This window comes from Narcine bancroftii, chromosome 13 (assembly GCF_036971445.1).
Source record: "Narcine bancroftii isolate sNarBan1 chromosome 13, sNarBan1.hap1, whole genome shotgun sequence".
Classification (NCBI taxonomy): Eukaryota; Metazoa; Chordata; class Chondrichthyes; order Torpediniformes; family Narcinidae; genus Narcine; species Narcine bancroftii.
In genome coordinates this window covers 9250020-9271744 of record NC_091481.1, presented here as the reverse complement: position 1 = coordinate 9271744, position 21725 = coordinate 9250020, and the positions used below count along the sequence as shown (strand labels likewise).

Here is a 21725-nt window from a genome sequence, read left to right as displayed (position 1 = left end):
GGTTTGATTTTCCAATCAATTAAGTGATGTTATATTACTAATCTATCATTGCACATGACCTATTCACTGGACTTTAGCTGGACCATTCCTCTGCTGTCCTTGTACCCAACTCTACTGATGCTCCCAGCTCATCCTCTGAACCAATTTCAGATCAAGATTCTTCCTGATCCAATCCAATAGCTCAATTTAAAAAAAACTTGAACACAGGAGCATTACTCCCAGCATGTTACATATGAAGGTGAGTAGAAACTAACTGCAAATTAAAGTTCAGCCTGATAAGTTGGACTCTTTATCCTAACCTACACTCTCTACAGCTACTCTCGTCCGAATCTAATGGATTGAGGGAAGCTGCCACCAAGTACTACCCAGCCAGGACCTCAACCATTAGTTAATGAAAAGTGTACAATGAGTAGATCAAGCCTATTGTCATCTGATTGCACAAGTACAACTGATGAAACTGTGTTCTCCGGTCCTCTGTGCAAAACATGCAGACACACAATCAGACATAATACACATACAGACAAGCAATACACATGCAGAACAAGTTTTCATATAAATAAATAGTTTTTTTTTGTGAATATGAGAGGCTCAGATGGTTAGTGAAATTTCCTTTGGTTGTTCAGCATTCTCATTGACCATGGGAAGAAACTGCTCCTCAGCCTAATGGTCTTGGCTCTGATACCCCTGTATCTCTTTCCCGACAGGAGCATCTGAAAAATGCTGAGTGCGGAGTGGAAATGGTCTTCAATGATTTTGTGTGGCCTCTTCAGTCAACGATCCTGGTAGATCATGTTGATGGGAGAGAGGGAGATTCCAGTGATCTTCTCTGCCACTCTTATGGTCCTGTGGATTGACCTCCAATCTATTTCTCTGCAGCAACCATTCCACACTGTGATGCAGCTAGCCAGGAGTCTGGGATCAGGATTTGTATTCTATCCCAGCAAGGATTTCATGTTCCTAATCTGATGCAAGAGGTCAGTTTGCAATAGCATAACAACTGGACAAAGCTCATCATTTATTGGTCTTCCCAGCATCAACCATGGCCTGAACAATGAAACAAAGTTGTGACTTGTCAGTGCTCAATTTCTCAGCTGGAAAATAAGAGGAGCAGGGATATTGTTTGTAGGTTCAGAAGCAAAGAAATTTTGCAAACAAGTTGTTATTAGAGTTCCAATTTTTAAAAATAATTTACCTCCCTTCATTCTGACCGATTATATTTATGTGTCATTTTCATTACCTCCACGAGACAATGTTTTCCACCCACTGACGTAGTTTTTGAGGTGCTGTCATGTTTGTGATCTTGGAATTGAGTCACCATTTTGCCCATGGTGAGTTCTCATTGTAGATAAACTAAATTATTGGAAATCCAGGTCTGAAGGAAGGCAAGCTCAAACTCAATTGCAATTGGGTTCATAGCTATTGAATATAAACACAGAAGTTGGAACCACCTTAGCAGTGGCATGAGGAATCTAACTAGGTTTCCCTCCTCCCATCATTACATCTTATTTGAAGCCAGCTGCTTGATGAATAAACTGATGGTTATTAAAGTTGCATCTTATTTAACCTTCTAGCTTTCTGATGCTGGGAAGTCCTTGGAGGAGGTGTTGGATCAGCCTTTGCTTTTCTCTCTCTTATTGAACAGTTTGTTTAAACAGAGTTTACATGAAGTACTTGAACTGGATCCCTAGCTGGGCATTGGCAGTGAAGACGAGAGCAGTAAATGGATAACCCTGCTGTGAATGTGTCATTCCCCACACATTCCAGGGCCTCTACCTTTTGACAAGACTTGACGGAAGTATTTTCCGTTTATCCAGTTGAGTTTATGTTTAACGATGCTTGGATTGCTTGAAACCATTCAGGACAGTAGCTTGATCAATTGAAAATGCAATCAGCAGAGCAGTTGTCCATTCCCTTCAAATAAAAGCGCATTGCCATCTACAAACATCACTACAACAATGAGCAAAGTTCCTTCAGGCCCTCTTCCCAAGCATGTCTGTCTCTAGTGATGAAGGACAGGGCTAAAAATGGGTCTGGGCATTTAAAGCACAGGTTGAGGTTGTTGAATTTAATATAGAGACATTATAAACATGGCCAATAAAGTTAGAGTGAATTTAAAAAATAAAGCAAGTGGATGAAATCTTTGTTAATTATACATTGATTGTATTTGCCGCTCATGATGCCGGCCCATCTCGAGTGCAGCGATCCTCTGGTATGTTCCAGAACAGATAGTCAGTTGAGGCTTCATCTCTACCAACACCTAGAACACTGAATGATGAAGATTTTTCTTCCTGAGCACTTCTGGGTGTATTTTATGGATTTTGATTGCTAATTGTGAAAATATTCCTTTTTTTTAAAGATATAACCTATTTTTGTGTCATATTTTAAGTCAACTTTATGCATATAAAACCACGAAGTGCAAAATGTTGTTGAAAATTAATTTTCTGCATTCTCACTTGGACTTCTTCCCTGATGATCTTGGTGCAGTCAGTGACGAGTGTGGGGAAAGGTTTCACCAGGACATTGCGACCATGGAAAAGAGGTATCAGAGCAACTGGAATCCATTAAAGGACAACTATTGTTGGGCACTGACACAAGAGGCATCAGATGCTGAGTACAAAATAATCAATGGCAAAACATTTTTTAGGTCAGTTGAACTAACATAATGTGCCAGCATCATTATGCGATTAAACATGCTAAATTCAATAAAAGTTCACTTAATATTTCTCCAACTTCCTAAATGATAGAGAAAATTTGAAATTATCTTTATGTTCATCTTGAATTGTTTGTCATGATCCACAATACTTTTTCAGGAAGCAAAACTTTTGAAAAAAATTGTTGTCCAGTGCAATAAGAAGTGTAGCAGGACGATTGAGAGCTGAGCACATCCAAGTCCATCCCTGTGGCACTCTGCCTTCCTGACATGGGTCTAACTTCGCCGGTGGCAAATCAACTTTCTGGGTTGCCTACCGAAGAGATCTTTGGGTGGAGGCACCTGCAACCCACCTGCTGAGGGAAGTAATGAGTCTGTCCATCACCACCCCAACCCAAGGAAGCAGAAATAAAAGCTAGTCTTGCCAGCAACATTCATGGCCTGAACCCGTGCTGCAAACAGTTATATGGTTATGGTTAACAATGAAACAAAGCTGTAACTTGTCAGTGCTCAACTTCTCATGCAGAAAATAAAGAGAGCCGGAATATTGTTGGTGGGTTCAGCAAACTCAGAGGTAGAAGAAATGTTTCTATTTTGCAAACAAGGTACAGCTCTATGAGTTCCAATTCTTGAAATAAATTTTAATTACCAAACCTCGGCCCATACAGGTGCCTCTCCATTGATTTTGTAATACTCAGCCATGCTGGTGGTAGCTGGGCTTTTTGATATTCAATGAGTGAAGCTAATTATGTTCACCCAGATAGTTTAATCAGCGCATATTCAGGCACAACACACTGCATCACATTGATCTGCTGAAATAGCAAAGCACATATTGAATTATAATTAAGAAAGCTTGCAAATAATGTGCAGTGAAGCTTCCTCTGAATAAAAATAAAATTCAGTGGACTTTTGCATCTGTTTTCCTTTTCTGAGCCTCCTGTATCTTAATCTACTTAAATACAATGTTCTCTTTCTTTATATTTCCCATAGGTATGAAACTCAGTCGATTGAAGCTCTGCTCTCTCAGCTTCTTTGTCTTATCCTCAGTAGTAGATCAGTGGGTTGCATGCTTGCCTCCGAAGATTTAGGCCCAAAAATCTAGACTGGCCACCCACCCAGCACAAACTGTGGGAAAGCTCCATGTTAGATCTTTTGTCTTTTAGTTCAGGCATCAAACTAAGGGCCTGTTCTTTTATGTGGAAGTAGTAATTCAAAGAAGAGCACATAATTTATCTCTGATATTATGGCCAATATTCGTCAATTTAAACATGCAGCATGGTAACAGACCCTTCCGCCAAAGAGCCTGTGGCCCCGAAATACACCAATTGACCTAAAAGCTCTGTACATTTTGAAGTTGGTGGGAGCAAACTGGAGCACTTAGAGGAAATGATCAGACACGGAGCAAACGTACAAACTCTGTACAGACAGAGCCAGATACAAAAGCAGGTCTCTGGGACTGTAATATGTTGCGCTAACTGCATGTTAACCATGCCAATCAAATATACAGTCATAGAACAAAACAGGTCCTTCACCCCAACTTGCCCATGCCAACCATATTAGCATTCTGTGCTGGTCCCATCTTTATCATAGTTGTACTCTCTTCTATTGCTTACTCTCGCAGCTTGTGCCATATTTGGACTATCCTCTGTGTGAAAGAGTTGCTCCTGACCTGATAATGATCGCATACCTGGTTTTGGGATCCTACTGTGTATAAACTGAATACAGTGTCTTCTACATTACAATAGGGACAATACTTAATTTCTATTACTTTTAAAGCAGTGGGGGGGTGGTGGGGGGAGTGAAAAATCCTAAATACACTGGGGCCTGACTGAATCGGAATTTATTGTCATCTACATGCCAGAAAATGTGTTGTTTTGTGGTAGCATTGCAGGTGCAAATATTGCTATCAATTATATTTTTTTAAAAAATGTTAGTCCGAAAGGAATAGAATGTGAGGTAGCGTCTATGGTTCATTGTCCATTCAGACTGTCCTGACTCTTTATCACAGAAAAAACACAATGCTGGAGAAACTCAGCAGGTCACACAGTGTACTTTTCAGCAAAGATAAATGTTTTGGGCTTGAGCCCTTCATCAAGGTACCTTGATGAAGGACTCGAGGTAAAATATTCATTATGTATCTTTATTTTGTTCTCTATAAAGTGCACTATTTGACCTGCCGAGTTTCTCCAGCATTGTGCTTTTACTTCAATCGCGGTGTCCGCAGACTTTCATGATTTCCTCTTAACTCTATCATTCTGCTGTATTCAGTTGTCGAGTAGTTTTGCATGTCTTGCAGTTTGCCATGACTTTGTACTTCTCACTAACTCAGGACAGCAAGCAGGTACTTCTAGTGTACAATTATGTAGGAAAATGTGGCCCACCAGTTGGTGTCCAACAAGTGCCCTCAAACAGGAGGTGAAATAAGTAAAAACTTGATTGGTTTTAAGTGAGGAGTGAAAGTTGTCTGTGACTACTCCAAGTAAAATTGTTTTTCTTGCATTGATCTTGGGGGAAATGGAGCCTTAGCCTTGGCCTTAGAATCAGAAACAGGAGTGGGGGACTCTGCCTTTTCACTCTCAGTAGGAGTGCAACCTCTTTACCTCAATACCACTTGCATAAACTAAGTTTCCTAATATCAAAAAATCTATCCATCTCTCTCTTGACTGGACTCTTAACCTGAGCCTACTCACAGTTGGCACAGTGGTTAGCTGCTGTTACAGCATCAGCGACCTGCGTTTGAATCCTGCATTGTTTGTGAGAAGTTTGTATGTTCTGTATCTGTGTGAGTTTCCTCTGGGTACTCTAGTTTCCTTCCACCTTCCATAAAAGTTCAGGGTCTATTGGTTATTTGGGGGGCATGGGTTCATGGTCCTGAAGGAACCATTAATGTGCCGTATGTCTAAAACTAATATATTATTGAAGGCAGCAAGGTTGACATAGTGGTTAGTGCAATGCCTTTACAGGGTCCGAATCCCATGCTGTCTGTAAGGAGTTTATACGTTCTCCCTGTGCCTGCAGTGTTTTTTTCCTGGGGATTCTGGTTTCTTCATTGGAAATGTACCGGGGTGTAGGCCAATTGGGTGTAAATTGGGCAGCATGGACTTGTGGGCTGAAATGGCCTGTTACTGTACTCTATGACTAAATTAAAATTTTAGAAAACCCTCTTGGACAGGGAACTTCAGAAGTTCTTTGGGTTTTGGAGGGGGGGTGGTGTTGGTGGAAAGGTCTTCTCAACTCTGTCCTTAATGGCTGGTCCTATATTTTAAGGCTGATCCCTGTTTGCATACCCTCCACCCAGCAAAATAATTCCTCTGCATCAAACCTGTCAAGCTCTATAAGAAGTTTGTCTGTGTCATTCTCCTAAACTCATGAGGTACCCAGTCAGGTTAATCACTTCTGGCAAAACAAGTTCAAGTTTATTATCATTTGACTGTACATGTACAATCTGAAGAAAGAGGGTTTCCCATCCACACACAATGCACAGTATCCAATAATTGTAACCATATATAAAGATAAAATATAGAATGAATATTTTGGGGTGATTTACTCAGTGACAGGGTACTGTTCATCAATCTCACAGCATGCAGGAAGAAGTTATTTCCCATCCTGGCAGTCCTGATTTTGATGCTCCTGTACCACCACCTTGATGGTAGTGGGATAAAGATGCTGTGTGCTGGATGGGAAGAGTCTTTTATAATTCGTTGTCCTATTTAAGCAATTCTCCTGATAAATGTCAGCGAAAGAGAAAAGGGAGACCCAGTGATCCTGGTTGTTTTGACGATCCACTGTAGTGACTTCCAGTCGAATGTTTTGCAGTTTCCGTCCCACACAATGATGCAGCTGGACAGACATATTCAATTGATCTGCTGTTCGTCTGTCAAGATTGGGGTCGGTAGCCTTGTCCTCCTCGACCTCCTTGGGACGTACAGATGTTGCTGCACCTTTCTGAATAATGAGGCGTTGTTGGTCAAGGGTAGGTTGTCCTGTTGCCCTTTAGATGCACACCAAAGAACTTTGTGCTCTCCCCTCTCCACGATGGAACCATTGATGTGTAATTGAGGTCCACAGTCATCTCCTTTGTCCACGCTGAGATTTGGCTTGTTCTCGCACTATTTTACGAGCCTTTCAACCTCTGCTTTGTAAGCCGACTTGTCATTGCTGTCGACGAGGACACCTCCTACCGTTGTATCATCTGCAAACTTAATGATTCTGTTTGAATGAAATCTGGCCGTGGAGTTGTGAGTCTACAGCATGAACAGTGGGTGGGCTGAGCACACAGCCCTGAGGGGTCTTGTGGTCTTTAAAGATTCTTTTATTGTCAAGAAATAAAGCATAAAAAGTAATAATACAGGCAATTTCCTTTAGTCTACCACTGACAAAGATTTGTCATCAGCAAAAATTGCCTGGCGCCCCTTACAGAAGCAAAAGGGAGTCCCTTCAGAGTTGCCGAGTGGCCATGGGCTCGCCTCCAGTACTCTCCCATACTCCGGAGCCACACAGCCTTCAGTCCAAAACCATCAACAATCTGAGCTTCAGATCCAAACCTTTGACATGATCAGGAACCCCCAGTGTTCTTGGCACCCTCTTGCATCCCAGTTCTGATACCTGAGCAAGTCTCCAGCAGGCCTCACCTCGAGATAGCCTGTGTGTTCCTCAGCCCCTCACTGGTCCACTGCTATGTCACCATCTCTTACTCCTCAAATAGGGGTGGTCTCCCTGTTTTCTAGTGGCCTGTGCCAGTCCTCCACTTCCCAGAAGTCTGTAACCTCTCACGGCCTCTGCTGATCATGGGCACCGCAGTCTTGGACCCAGACCCTATGGTCGCAGGATTTTAAAATAAAACCTGTCCTGATGATCAATCTGGCAGAATTATGATGTACTTTCTCTCCTATTTTGGGTAGGGAGTTCAGAATTGCTCATGATATTTCAGGTATTGTCCCATTATAATTGCAATGTAACATTTTTGTTGCGACACTACCAACGCTCTGTTGAAATTGCATTGAAGGATCAGCTCAGAGTACGTGATCAAATTTCCACAATGGGATGTTTACCAGCAGCGAACGTGAATGTTACTGACTGATCCAGCGTGATCTCATTGTTAAACCAAAGGATTATTAATAGCTGGACTCGACTGCAATTTTGTTTATACAAACCATATGGACCATCGGCCAATTTACTTGGCGTTTCTTAAATGATTCATTGCTCCTTTAACATTTAACTTGTGGAATGTTTGAGGGAGGATGGATTGGGGCATCCACATACACTGCAGCTGCAAGGAGAATGACACATTCTAACACTTGGCTTGGCTGCTGGTATCTGGAATATTTTTAGCAATGATCCAATTAAAACATGTTGCAGGATATATATTTATTACATATAGAAAGCTTCCATTAATCACTCAGACTTGTTAAATCATCAGGCCTCATTTTTGATTGTCTCCCTTTTCCTTCATTTCCTGTGTATCATTCTTTTCCTTCACTCTACTGTTTATAACTTTTCCACCTTTCTCTATCCTCTCTCTCCCCTTCCTCTATCCTCTCTCCCCTTTCTCTAACCTGTCCTTTTCTCTCTCCTCGATCTCCCCACTCTCTCCCCTCCTCTCTCTCTCTCTCTCTCCCCCTCTCTTTCACTCGCCCCCTCACTCCTATCTCTATATATCTTAAAGAATCAGGATTTATTGTCACGAACAAGTCATGAAATTTGGTGTTTTACGGCAGCGTCACAGGGCAAACATATTGAAACCATCTTCCATCATTACTATAAAAAAATTTAAAAAACTAACAATAATAACGTGCTTTTGGTTCATTGATTATTCAGGAACCTAATGGAAGTGAAGCTGTCCTTGTGCCATTGAGTGCTTGTTCCTTTTTTCCCTAGTGGTAGCAGAGTGAAGAGGGTATGACCGACCGAGGTAGTGGGAGTCCCTGAGGTTAGAGGCTGCTTTTATAAGACACTGCCTCATGTAGATGTCCTCAATGGAATGAAGTCTGGTGCCTGTGTGTCACAGGCAGAGTTAACAACCCTTTGGAATATACACGTCCTGAGAGTTGGTGCCTCCATATCGAGCAGTGATGCAACCAGCCGGAATGCTCTCCATGGTACACCTGTAGAAGTTTATGAGAGTCTTCATTGAAATACCAAAACTCCTCAGATACCTCACAAAGTATAGCTGCTGGCAAGCCTTCTTTGTGATTGCATCAATGCGGAGGCTCCAGGACAGATCCTCGGAGATGTTGACACCCATGAATTTGAAGTTCTTGACCCTCTCCTCGATGAAGACTGGGGCATGCTCTCCTGGTTTTCTCCTGAAGTCCACAATCATCTCCTTGGTTTTGCTGATGTTGAGAGCAAGGTTGTTGTCATTACACCATTCAATGAGCTGATCTCTCTCCCTCCTGTACACTTCCTCATTGCTATTTTCAATTCTGCAGACAATTGTGGTGTCTTCGGCAAACTTGTAGATGGCATTGGAATTGTGCCTGGCCACACAGTCGTGAGTATATAACGAGCAGAGCATTGGGCTAAGCATGCGCCCTCTTGCGTGGCCCACCCCCCTCATGTTCCTTGTTTTGCCTTCACAGGCTCTTGTCTGACTGCACACAGTCAGTTATTGTGAAATATGTGACACTTTGTTTAATTGAAAAGTTCTGTTTCATCCCAGGGGTCACAAGTGTAATTAAAGAGTAAATACTGTAACATGTCCAACTGCAAGGCATGGGGTCAAATTTCTACAGGTTGTCGAGTGCTCCGCTGGTTAGGCAGTGACCCCTGCAGTGTCTGGGTCATAGTGTGATCTGTTGATCTGTCTGCCTGTCTCTGCAAGAATTATACCGTAACACAGAGGTTATACTCATCAGGGAAGGTTGTGACTCCTGACTTGGGGAGAGAGGTTGAAGGATGACTGACACGCTTTAACGTAATAAGCTACATATGGAGAGGATGCCTTCATCTTAGTTGGGGGGGGGGGTAGGGGTAGGGTGGTGCGTCAAAATCTAATAAAATGGTCACCAGTAAATGAAAGCAATTTGGGACCAATGCAAAATGCTGGAGGAACTCAGCAGGTCAGGCAGCATTTGCAGAAGGCAATAGATAGTCAACATTTCAGCATTAAGCTTTGACAATCTATTGCTTTCTATTGATGACCTGCCAAATTCCTCCACCATTTTGCATGTTGCTCCAGTTTTCCATCATCTTCAGTCTTCCTGCTTCCCATAATAATTTGGGAGATGCTTCCATATTTGAAATGTTGTTCAATCACAGAGTGGTTGTGGAAAGTTGCAGAGAATTTAAAGATAAGTTGGACATCTGTGACTTAGAATGATCAACCATGAGAGTAGATGTGGTTCAAGGGACATAAGTGGCCTATTTTATTTCTCAACTCAAAGTTCAAAGAGTTTTTTTTGAAAGGACAGGGTTGGGGAACAGGGAAAGGTGAAGAGTGTGTCAGTGGTTAACAAGTAGGAGAGGGGGCACAGCTGGTTCACAGCAATAGAGACCCAAGTTCCATCCTCCTCTCGATTCTGTTTATACAGAGTTGGGCTGTTTTCCCCTTGGGTTTTATCCAAGTGCTCTAGTTTCCTCCCATATCTCACAGATGTGAACGTTGGTAGGTTAATTAGCCATGATATTGTTCTTAGTGTGGAAATGAGTGGAGGAAACTGGGACAGTTGATAAGATTTGGGGAGAATAAAATATAAATTAAAGGGTATTATTGTAAATGAGTGGTTGGTGGTCAGTATGGGTTCTGTGGGCTGAAGGGCCTATTTTGCGCTGTATTTTTCTCTGATCGTAAAAGGCTTGGATAGTCATATCAACCTGAATTTGTTCTTATGAACATGAAACCAATGGGATAGTAGATACCTCTGAAAATGGCATTTCTGCATATTTGTTTCACTACAATAGCATGGGTATTCTTTTTATTTTGAATATTTTATTTAAGAATTTTAAAACCTCATCCTCATTCAATAAAGCTACAAGAGAAAAATAATTAGACATTTTGTGTGTGTGTGTGTGTGTGTCCCTCCCCCACAAAATATATCAAAGAAAGAAAAAAAAGGAAAGAGTTGGGAGAATGTCAAAAATAAATATAAAGTCTCAATACTAATAATAATGGAACTCAGGGTTACCAACAGGATGGGCTTTCAGAGAGTCCTTCAAATTTTCAAATCAATGTTTAATAAGTCTGGGCTCCATATTTTTGAAAAGAATTGATACTTATTACATAAATCATGTTATTTTCTCAAGTGGAATACGTATGCAATTCAGCATGTCATCTCTGCATCCTTAATTCTGTATCTGATTTCCAAGTAATGACTATGCAATTCATATAAATAGCTAAAATTAGTCACAAAAATTAAATTTGATACATAGTTAACCTTAATTTATGTCTAACCACTATAATATTATCCAACAAAAATAACATTGGGTCCTGTGGGAGTTTAACCCCTAATATTTTATCAAAAATATTTTTTGCCTCTAACCAAAAAGTTTTTACTCGAGGACAATTTCCAAGTCGAATGCAAAATGAAGCCCCCAACTTCCTGATCACATCTAAAACCAAGATCTGATAATGTTGAGTTCAATTTTTAAAATTTTTTTGAGGAGTTAAGTATAATTGATGCAAAAAATTATATTGAACCAATCTATACCTAACATTAATAATTTTTGTCATATTTTCTTTAAATCATTGCAGCCAATAATTTTCATCTATTCATTTATTTAAATCAACCTCCCATCTTAATCTTGATTTATGAATTTCTAACTTGGGAGTTTCTTTTTGAAGTAATTTATACAAAACCAAAATGAACTTATTCAATCCACCCTTACATATCAATAATTCTAATTAATTCTGTCTAGGTGGTATCAAATTAGGACCTAACTTAACAACCAAGAAAGCCTTAACCTGACAAGAACAGAAAAAGGTATCAATTGGAATGTTAAATTTTTCATTCATTTGTTGAAAAGCAATAAATTTACCAGCTTTAAAACAGTCTTCTATTTTCTTAATCCCCGTTCGACTCCAAATCCACAAAAATTGATTGTCCATAGTTAAAGGATATTTTGATATAAAGGCCTTTTTTTGAGAAATCAAACTTTTTATACCTATTTCATAATTATTTTATTCCATATTCAATCAAATGTTTCAAAACAGGCATATCTCTACTTCCTATTAACGATTTTGAATTCCATTTGTAAATAAAGTTCTGCATACTGTTTCCTCCTATTTTATTCAGTTATTTTAACCCAGGCTGGAGATTTATTTGCATCACACATCCCATTAATAAATTTCAGTTGTGCTGCCTTATAATAATTCTCGGCCTTTTGGCTAAGATCAAATGTATTATCTGTTCTTATCAGTTTAATATGGCTATTCTTGTAAAACTAGGTCGCCTTCAGCATTTTCAAAATTGAGATAGAGAATCAGATTTCGGGTTTATTGTCAGTGTACATACTGACATCACATGTAACCTTGAGATTCTTTTACCTACAGGTGAGACAGAATTCCCACTTATTGGTAGTGCAAAAAACTGTACTTAATGTACACATGTAAACAAATAAAGAAATATAAACAAATTGTTCAATAAAGCGAGAGAAACAAATCAATAATGTGCAAAAGTAAGTGTCCTTCAATCAGTTCTGAACGAATCCCATAAAGTAAAGGAGTGGACATGGTGTGTAGAGAAAGGGATTAAGATGAAGATGCTTTCACAGAGCACAAATGTGATTTGATCATGAAGCTGGAGTGACAAAGCAGATTAATGGAGGGGGGGGTGGGAAGAAAGATGATGACAAAATCACGAGACCTATTATCTATGTGCACATGTGGGGAAGATGAAAGACTTGATTTGGTTGTAAGTGATCCCAGAGAGAAAAGGCTGCTGGATAAAGCCAAATTCCTACTCAATAGGGCAGAACATGCTTTGAAAGGCAAGATATTCCTGAATCTCCAGTTACCATAAGATTTGGCAGTGCCACGCAGCAGGGACATTTGGATGAGAATAGGTTCCTGCACAAGTTTTGGTTGTTATTTCTGCTGAAACATTGAATTCCTCCAACACAAACCTTGTGTCGAATTAAAGTCAATTGAACATTTGGTAATACAGTAAAACCCATGGTACCTATGAGGATTGGTAGATGCTGGATAAGTGAATTTGCCAGTTGCTTGAGGTTGTGTATGATTGGTGAACTAATGGCAAAGTGTACCAATTTTAAACTTCTGCATTTGTACCTATTTCTGTAGTTTTTATTTTGCTGTTTGCTTGAGTTCCAGAAAACAGGGTTTTTATTGTACTTGAATAATTGTAGAATGATTGAAATTATTTTTTAATGGCTTTTTTTTTTGCCTCTAAGTGCATGTTGAGTTGGTAGAATAAATAGAGCTTCATCTGATACACATCAAAAGAGAACTGAAGCATTGGGGTCATTCTTGAGATCCTGAGTGACACAGGGACTCCAACTCTTCCTGGAGCTCCATCATAATGTTAAAATCTATATGTGCTGCAGAGGCTGTACTGGTTTGGAACTGGGGTTAACCCAAGGAAGATTTCAGTCCCGGTCTGTCTTTCATTTTGATTATGGATGCTCAAAATTGAAACATCATTTACCTGATTGCTATCCATTTTCCCTGGAGATCCTTGTCCAATAGAACATAGAAGATCATAAAGCATAGAAGAAGAAATAGGCCATTCAGCTCTTCGAGTCCGCCTCACCATTTAATCATGAGCTGATCCATTTTCCCCATTCAATCCCACTGCCCTGGCTAATCAAGAACCTAAATACACCCAATGACCTGGCCTTCACAACCACCTGTGACAACAAATTGCACAGATTTGCCACCCTCTGACAGAAAAAAAATCCTATGCATTTCTGTCTAAATGGATGACTTTCAATCCTGAAGCTGTGCCAGTATCAATAAGAGGGGCTTTGTTCTGTTAATGGGGACATAGCAGATCATCTTGGTGACTACACAACTTATGTTTGGGTGCTTTTGGGGTTTGGGAGTGGGGGAAAGAATTGGAGATTAACAAAGTTGTGTGTTAAAAGTGCAATTGAATGTTTGGACCTTGCTAAAATGTTGAAGAAAACTTTGATGGGAATACCCACCAGGAGTCCTGAGCATCAGTTGTCTCCAGTCTTGGAAACTGGGCTGCCAATCTCTATTCTCGCAGTCTGCCTTGGCATATGGGTTGATTGTAAGGCACATTGTTTTAAGTTTCCTTCAGACAAGCTATTCAAGGAAGATTTGATCTGCTGTTGAATTGCCCAAACCCTGCCCAAAAGGGGAGGCCTTAGGTTGCTGTTGGAAATTGTGACCCAGCATTGGCTAGTGGGTAAAATTGTCCATGTTTCCAAGGTCCCTGATTACACTGGACAACTATTTTTTTTTAAAGTTTGCTTCTTGGAAAAAAAAGGATTATGATAGACAACTTCAAGTTGAAAGCAAATATAACTTCAGATTTGCTGTAAGACATTGGAGAAACATTTAATTAACTTTTACTAAATTTAGCATATTTAATTGGATAATGGTGCTGATAATTTGCATTAGTTCAACTGACCAAAAAATATTTTGCCTTTGATTTTTGTTTGTACTCACCATCTGATGCCTCTCATGCCAGTGTTCAACAACAGTCGGCCACCATTGATGGATTCTAGTTGCCCTGAAACAACTGATATAATGTCCTGGTGAAACCTTTTGCCATGTTTGTAATTGACTACACCAAGTTCAGTAGGGAAGAAGCCCAAGTGCGAATGCAGAAAATGAATTTTCAATGATATGCTGCACTTCATGGTTTGTCAGCTTGAAGTAGACTTAAAATATGACAGGTAATCTCAAAAACTGGTTGTAGCTAAAAACCAATACACGATAGGAAAAATTTAACATGATTTTTGTGATCTGCAGCCCAAATCCATAAAATATGCCCAAAAATGTTCAGGAAGCAAAATCTTAATTGTCCAGTGTAATTGCAAGTTTTCATTGGGTGAGGATACCATGGGATTCCTCAACACCACTGTTCCTCAAAGTATCTCCAAGTGTTACTCTATTTGATCTGTTAAGTATATGCTGGTGTTTTCTCTTCTCAAGCTCCTGTTCTCAACTCCCTCTACTACTTGCTCCCAGATCCTTTAATGTTCCTATTTTCAAAGCAAATATTTAATTCCCTTTTGGAATAATTTATAGGCTCTGCTGCTATCTATCTGCAGTGGAAGATTTCACACTAACTAATCTACATGTAAAGGCATTTCTTAACCTTCTCTAATAGTTTCTTGAAAGATCCTGTAGACCAGTGGCTACTGCTTGCCATATTCTGGTCTTTGTAGCTGTGAAGACTATTCTAGTTTTTATCTACCTTGGGACAGTGAATTTGCACTGTGCCATCACAAATTGCCAGAATTTGAGGTTCTTTACCACTTTCCTTTTGATTCTGGACTTTCAGACATTGCTTTAAGGATAATTTTCTCCAGCACTTTCCTGTTCAACGACAGCTTAGTGTCCTTGTCAAAGTTCTCAAGCATATGCAAACGTGACCTCACAATGCTGCCAACAGCAGATTCTTGAAGCCTTGTGTCGCAATATTCTACAGCAGCCAACTTGCACTCAGCGAGGCTGAAAACAATGTGGTGGGAAACGTCCAGTTAAAAGCTATCTCTTTGATGCTGACCAGAGGACTGGCTATAGTATTGTATCTAATAATTTCTTGAGAGATCCTATTCTATCTACCTCCAGCACTGTTGCCAGCAGTATACACCTCCACTCTCTGATTAATTAATTAAAATTATTACCAGGCAGACAGAAGAAAACATTGATCAATATTCACAACACCTCTTTGGAAAAATATGATCTCCCAGTGATTCATAACACAGGACCACAATTTTTTGTCAAAACATTTGCTTCCTGAAAACAAATTTGGGGATTACGATAGACAAATTCAAGCTGAACACAAAGATAATTTCAGATTTCTTGTATCATGTAGGAAGTTGGAGAAACATTAAATTAACTTTTATTTAATCGAATAATGATGCTGACACACTGCGTTAGTTCAACTGATATAAAAGTGTTTTGGCACTGAAATTTGTTGGTATTCAGCATCCGATACCTCTTCTGTCAGTGTCCAACAATAGTTGGCCAGCATTGATGGATTCCAGTTGCCCCAATACTGGTTTTCCATGGTCACAATGTCTTGGTGAAACTTTTCACCGTGTTGGCCCTCGGTGGTGAGTTCATTGCTGTAGGGGTCAGCGCTGGCCCTACAACTGTTCCAATATACTACATTACACTCTGTCCCCTCTTCCAGATTGTTTACCTAAGTTTGCTGATGACACTAAACTGAGTGGAAAAGAACATTGTGCAGAGAATACAGAGAGTCTGCAGAGAGATATGGATAGGTTAAGTGATTGGGTAGGGGTTTTGGCAGATGGACTACAATGTTGGCAAATTTGAGGTTATCCACTTCTGAAGGAAAAATGAAAGATCAGATTATTATTTAAATGGAAAGTGATTGCAGCATGTTGCTTTGCAGAAGGACTTGGGAGTACTTGTGCATGAATGTCAAAATGTTGTTTGTAGGGGCAGCAGGCTATCAAGAAGGCAAATGGAATGTTGGCCTTCATTGCTGGAGGGATTGAATTTAGGAGCAGGGAGCTTATGCTACAATTATACAAAGAACTGGTGAGGCTGCATCTCTCGTACTGTATGCAGGTCTGGTCCCCTTACTTGAGGAAAGATGGACTGCCTTTGGAGGCTCTGTAGAGTAAGTTCACTGGGTTGATTCCAGAGATGAGAGAGTTAGCCTGTGAGGAGATGTTTAATCGTCTGGGATTATACATGCTGGAATTTAGAAGAATGAGAGGGATCTTCTAGAGACATATAAAATTATGAAAGGCATAGTTAAGATAGAGGTAGGTGTTTTATGATATAAACGATATTCAACTTTAAACAGATGAAATAAGACAAATTCAAAGAAAGTATCTTTAGTTTGTGTCCTGTTCATAATTCTTCGAAGAATGAGATGCAAGCTCTCAATCTGCTCGGATATTACGACATATGACAGCAGAGTCACTATAGTAACACTATAAACAATACTTTTTTAAAGGGATAGGCACAAAATTAACTACCAATCAAAAACACTAGGTTTTAACCTTTACACTCCAGCCCCTAATTATTATAATAGACATTAATGATTAATATATAATAATTACTATTCCAGATGCAATAGTAAATATAGTAAGTATAAGATTAGAAATCAACACTTTCTCTTCTTGTAAAGACAGATTAATAGGACGATTTAAATAACCAGCCTTGGTTTTAATCCCGCAGTTGCCGAACCAAACCTTTTTTGTTCGGAACTGTTTCCACAATTTTCCCCAGCAGCCTCGAATTTCTTGGTGCATAGTTGTCCACGATAATTACAATGTCTCTGCATACAAAATTGCATTTAGCTTTAGGCTATTTTTGTCTTTCTTGTAATAATGAAAGATATTCTTTAATCCATCTTTTTCAAAGTAAATCCACAGTAAACTTCACTTTTCTCCATCTGCATCTTGCATAAATTACTATTTTCTGAAATTGACCTGGAGGCATTAAAGGTTTAGATTTAAAAAGAAGAGATGATTCGGTGTAAGTACCTTATGTCATTTGGATCGGCATAAATTTTTGTTATTGGATGACTATTTAATGTAGCTTCGATTTCACATAATACTCTCTGAAGATTGTCATCGTTCGGTATTTGACTATTCAAAATGGAATTAAAATTTTCTTGATGGATCTAATCATTCTTTCCTACACACCTCCATGATGTGATCCTGTGGGTGGGTTAAATATCCAATTAATTTCCTTTTGAAGTAATACATCACGAATTTGATGTTGATTCCAATTTTGAATTGCTTTTCTTAACTCTAATTGAACTCCTGTAAAGTTGGATCATTTACAGAACATAATTGTTTTACTTGACCACGTCTGGTGATAAAATGTCGAAGAATATTGATAAAAGAGTCTGTATCAAGAGATGACGCTACTTCAATAGGAATTGCTCTCATAGTCAAACAAGTAAAAATAGCTCAGTGTCGTTTTTGAACACTTCTTCCTTGCTTTACTTGCAAAGGACCAAAATAATCAACTTCCACACATGCAAGTAGAGGTTCATCAGGTGAAATTTGTGGCAAATCCATTGTTTTTGTTGTTATCCAGGTTTTGCATTTGCATGCCGACAATGAACATGTTTTGATATAATTCTTTTGATCAATGTTGAAACATCAAGTATCCAATATTTGTGATATAATTCCAATAACATGTGATTAGAACCATCATAGCCTGTTTTCTCATGTATATGTCGAACAATCAATTTAGAAATATGGAATTCCTTAGCTAACATAATTCAATGTTTCACTTCTTCTCGCATTATTGTTTTTTCCTATCTTCCTCCTACTCTCAATACATCATTTACAATAACAGGATTTAGCTTGTAAACACGACTTGCTTTTGCAACATTCAGATTCTTCTTCAATTTTGATATCTCATTATCAAGCACCTTTTTCTGACAAAAATGAATTATCTCCAATTCCGTATTCGCCAATTCATCAACTGTTAAGTAACAGCTCTTTCGAGTCTTCAGATTCTCTTTTTTGATACAATGTAAAAACATAGTTTTTAATTGCTCTTTTCAATTGTAACCATAAGAATAATGACAAATTAACTGGATAATCGGATCATTCTCTTCAGATATTTGAGTCACATTCACATTAGAATTTTGGATTTCTGGATCCTCCATTGAAAATTCTTTTAGTTCTCCTGGATTTTGAGGCCATTCTTCTTGAGATTGTGAAAGAAATTGAGGACCATACACCCAAGTGTTGACTCTTTTCAGAAATGATTGAACTTTTGATCCTTGTGAAGCCATATCAGCTGGATTATCCACTGTTTTAACTTGTCTCCATTGATTAGCATGTGAATCCTTCTCGATCTCATTAATTCTGTTAGTCACAAAGGTACGAAACCTCATGGTTTTGTTATTAATGTATTTAAGCACTGATGTGCTATCCGTCCAAAACATAGTATCTGCTCACTCCATCTGTAATTCTCTTCTTAATACAATGTCCATTTTGCTTGCCATAATAGCAGCAGTCAGTTCCATTTGAGGTGGGGAGACTGGTTTTAACGGAACCACTCTGGCTTTTCCCATTACAAATCCACAATGTTATTTCGCAGTAGCAAATAACTGACAGGACCACAACCACCTTCGCTTGCATCAGCGAAATGGTGTAACTGAGCAAATGTGGTAGGTCTCTTGACTTCAAAGCTTTCTAACATTTCAAGACTCTCAATTCAATTCATCCAGTCTTGTGCGACGGAATCTGGTATAGTTTCATCCCATCCAAATTTTCTTCTGCACAATTCTTGCAGAATTTTCTTGGCTTTTAATACTATTGGTTCCAATATTCCCAAAGGATTGTATATTGAGCTTACAATTGAAAGAATACCTCTTATTGTCAAAGGTTGTTCTTTCAAAACCATTTTGAAATTGAAAACATCAGATTGAACACACCATTGCACTTCTCAAATTCTTTTGCTCTTTCTGCCTCAGGAATAACAGCCAACACATCTGGACTGTTGGTAATCCATTTCGTAAGGAAGAAACCTCCTTTATTACAGATCTCTTTTAATTTATAATAAAGATCTATTGCTTCTTTTTCTGAACCACTGAAGTAAGACGATCATCAACATATTATTCCTGATGAGGCTTATAGCTTGAGAAATAAATTGCTCTTCATTATCTTCAGCACATTTCCTGAGAGCAAAATTTACACAACTTCATGATGAAGTTGCTCCAAATAAATGAACTGTCATTCTGTATTCAATCATATTTTTACTGTAATCGCCATTAGGACACCATAACAATCGTAGAAAATCACGATCTTCTGATGGTATTTTCACTTGATGAAACATTGCTTAAATATCTGCAGCAATAATAATAGGGCTCCTTACAAAATCTTATCAAAACACCTATTAAAGTACTGGTTAAGTCTGGAACTTGTAAAAGTTGAGAATTCAATGAAACTCCTTGAAATGATGCTCCATAATCAAATACTGCATGTAGTTTCTCCTTTTGTGGATGTATAACTCTATGATGAGGTAAATACCATTTTCTACCATCTTTATGTTCCAAGATATCTTCTGATACCTTTTCTTGGTGATCAAGCCCAACATAACATTGGTATATTCCAAATGAAAGGAAGAATTTCTTTTGAATTTTCTCTTCAAATTCAGCATATACTGTCCTGCAATTATTTTATTGTCTGGCATGCAGATTTCCCTGTTCTTCGAAGGTAATGCTGTAATGACCATCAACATGTTTCACAGAATTTGAAACTAAATCCAGAAACTGTTTATCCTCCTTTGAAGGTTCTTGAATATCTCTGAGACATTTAGGGAAATTAATTTTAAACTGTTGTTCCCATAGATCATTAAGTTTGACAACCGAAATTCTGTTGACATTTACATTCGATGACTCCTGATCATTATTCATTTTGCCTCCTAATAGCCCGTTAATTGTCCATCCAAGAAACCTTCTCACGGCATAATGTCCGTCATTTTGACTCCTTATTACTTCCAGAGGTTTGAGATGTTTTGGTACATCTAATCCAGTTAACATCTTGATATTAGCATTAATCTTGGGTAAGCAAACGTCTTTTAGATGATCCCACTGTTTGATATCATCCTGATAGGGAATATTCTCCTTATTCACAGGCATAGTTTTCTGAGTATATACACTTGAAAGATTGCAAAATTCATTGTTATTCAATCCAGAAATCTGTAAACCTGAAACTATATTAGTTTCAATGTTCCTTTCATCATTCATTGTCTTGAACAAGATTTATGATCTTCTACCATGAAGATTAAGTTTATTCAGCAATTCAACAGTACAAAATGATGTGCTACTTCCTGGATCAAGAAATGCATAGGTCTTCAATATTAAGCTTCCTTTTTTTTAGTTTAACCTGCACAGGAACTATTGAGAGAAAGAGAGAGAGCTCTGTCACTGGCCCCAGTAAGACTGTTTGTCTGAATCGAAGCTGAGGCATTCTCTTTGACTGTGTCTTTAGTTTTCTATTCAGATAGTTTGACTTACTTCTCAACTTTATTTCATTGAGTATGCAGTAACTTGGGATGCTTTAAATTACTTAAATCACAACTGAGTCACTTATTACAAGTTTTACTGATGTGTCCTTTCCACGAGCAACCAAAACATATTCCATTCTTCTGTAAAAAGGTTAATTTCTCATCATATGACTTTTTCTCCAATTGTGAACATTTTTCTAAAGCATGCTTATCTTTGCAATACAAACAGCTTTCGTGAACAGTTTGTTCTTTTTCAAGGTCACAGGTGTTTTTCAAGGCTTGATTCAATTTTAAACTGTGCAATTGGCAGACACTTGGAGTGCTTTTAAGAAGCAGAAACTCTACGTGAACTTTTCCCTAAATAATTGTGTGCAGAAATTTCTCAAACCACCAAGTAGAATTGAGCCAGTGTCTGATAAGTTTGGCCCTCATAATGATTAATGTGGTGGTATTTTTTTATTAGCCAGTCTAGAACAATTTCACAACCCATTAATACTCTGATCCATGATTTTTTTTATATTTGGAAAGTAAGGATTCCACAGAATTCAACGTCAAACAGGCGCATGACCTCATTTGTCATTCCAGGGAGATTTTCAGTAGTTTATCATTCATTAGATTTAAAGCAATCATTTAGTTTTGATCAGAATTTCCTGAACGAGGTCTCAGTGAATAGAATAATTCTTTCTTTGATAGCTTTGCTTCAGCATCCTTTTTAATTTTCTTCTCCCCTATTCTGTGACACACACAAAAGATAATAGACTGGAGCAAGTCGCAATGAGTTGGGTGACTAATCCAGAAAGTGTAGCTGGCCAATGACCCAGCAGTCCACAGCTTGATTTGGCTGCCCTCCCAGTCCCAGATGCAGTTGTTGATGCTACAGAGCTGATTTTTCAGGCTAGGCTAAAAGATGCAGTTTTAGCTTTCAATCAATCCAGATTCAGGATTGCAGCACATGGAACAGGC

The 21725-nt window shown here is 38.7% G+C and overlaps 1 protein-coding gene and 1 pseudogene across 10 annotated transcripts in view; both read left to right on the top strand.

Annotated features, from left to right (window-relative positions):
* The window catches only part of plxna4 (plexin A4), a 544272-nt gene that overhangs the window by 91689 nt on the left and 430858 nt on the right, over positions 1-21725 (top strand). The window lies entirely within an intron of this gene.
* LOC138749095 (U2 spliceosomal RNA) lies at positions 11956-12156 on the top strand (annotated as a pseudogene).